Source organism: Bidens hawaiensis, unplaced genomic scaffold, assembly GCF_021521415.1.
Source record: "Bidens hawaiensis isolate Kalapana, Puna unplaced genomic scaffold, B.hawaiensis_p1.1 tig00012228_1, whole genome shotgun sequence".
Lineage (NCBI taxonomy): Eukaryota > Viridiplantae > Streptophyta > Magnoliopsida > Asterales > Asteraceae > Bidens > Bidens hawaiensis.
This window is the reverse complement of record NW_027491987.1, coordinates 609,773-611,765: the sequence shown is the minus strand read 5'-3', so window position 1 is coordinate 611,765 and position 1,993 is coordinate 609,773.

Below are 1,993 nucleotides of genomic sequence, written 5' to 3'. Positions count from 1 at the left end.
TCACGGGCATTGAGACTGCGAGTCTACGTGAACTTGGTCGGTTTCCGTGAGTTTTGTTATGCTACCAGAACTAAAACAAAAAAATGACGTTTGATCGGTTTCTTTACGTTCGTTATGGTAATCAAACTAAAAAAAAACACGGACGAATATGGTGCCGCCAAGTGGCCCAATAGGGCACTTGCGGCACAAAGTTCTTAATTACGTATAGTAGTAATATATGATATACTCAGATAGTAATAACAAGTAAGGCTGTAAACGAACTGAACTAAACCGGACCAGACATTGCTCTTGTTCGTCCATTAAGCTTTTTTCAGACAAGCGAATGGTTACAAACACTCTACCGAACAAAAATTCATTTAAGTGTTCATCATTAAGGTATTCAGTTTGTTCATGTTTGTTTGTGTCCGTTCGTTAATATTATAGATAAAATGCAAACGAACACTAATGAACATTGTCGGACGCTAATGGACAGACAAACATAAATGATCCTGACGGGCAAACAAACAGAAACAACACTAAACGAGCGTAAATGATAGTTACATATTAATTCGAGAATAATAATCATAAATCCACACAAGCCACAAATCCGGAATTACAACCAAGATGTCCCAAAATAGAAAAAACTTAATAGTTTATATGATAATCAAAACGTAATAGTAAGAAAATGGATGTACATAAACGAGCTTCCTGTCGAACGGTTCAAAGATTGTTCATTTACTAAACAAGCGAACCTAAATAAACTTCCCATCGACGGTTCGCCAGACATCCGGTTCGTTTACAACCCTAGTAACAAGTATATATGAGACTTAAACCTTCATCATTTACGAGAGACCTCATCTCAACAAACACCTTGATACCATCGGGCTAGCTACAAGCCCTTTACTTTGATGTACTTTCAATCGGTGCAGCTTCATTTTACTTTTGGTCGGTCAGTTTTAAAATTTTGTAGCGAACAATTTGTTTTACTGTTTATATTGAAAACTGTCTATAAAAAAGCTAAGCCGGACTGTAAGATTGATACTTTTAAATTTTGATTTTGCTTTAAATAACTTTTTGGCAAGAAAATTTTAATGGGATATAAGAATTTGTGTGATAGTTATATATCATAGGCGAATAGATTCTATGTATTTTTTACTTTATTTTGATCATTTGTGATATTATTCACTATATTTTCTTCAAGTACATGAAATATTTTATTCTTAAATTATCTAAAAGCAGACATGGGTCATGTTTATGCATGTCAAAGCATTTTCGACAATTTATAAATATAGATCATACTTATAAGCAAGAATTCAGGATAATATATTTTCTTTTATTAATTTATTGAAGTTTACATGTTTTTTTAATTCATAAACGTGAGATGACAATTATAAAAGGTCAAGTTATTCTATAAAGTGAGACAAGAATAAAAAAGATAAGAAAGATTTGTAGAAAAAAAAACTCTTGAAAAAAATAGTGAAAAATTAATAAAAATCATAACTCAAATTTTAATAAAAAAATGAAAAATGTAAAAACACAAAAATATTTCCACCGTTTGTCTCGTTCTCAAAAAAAAAAATCTAACTCGAAAAAGACACAATGCTGAGTGAAAAAGATCATTGTGTCTTTTTGTTTATCATTGTGTTTTGTATTTATTTTCGTCGTTGATTATGTTTTTTTTCTTGATATTGTGTTATATTACTCTAACATTGTGTCATATTTTGTTCGACATTGTGTTATTTTTTGCGATCCATTATGTCTTTTTATTATCATTATGTTGTTTGTTCATTTTCGGCATTGTGTCTTTTCGTCGGCTTTCTTTATTTTCTTTCTTTTTTTTTTAACGGGAATGACGGGGGAAACATTTTGGTTTCTTTATTTTTTCGTTTTTTATTATATGTTGAGTTATGATTGTTTTTGAATTTTTTTCTGAGGGTTTTTTTGTGTGGGCACAAATACTTCTCACACTTCTAATTTTGTCTTCCTTTGTATTTTAACTTTAGCATTTATAAAT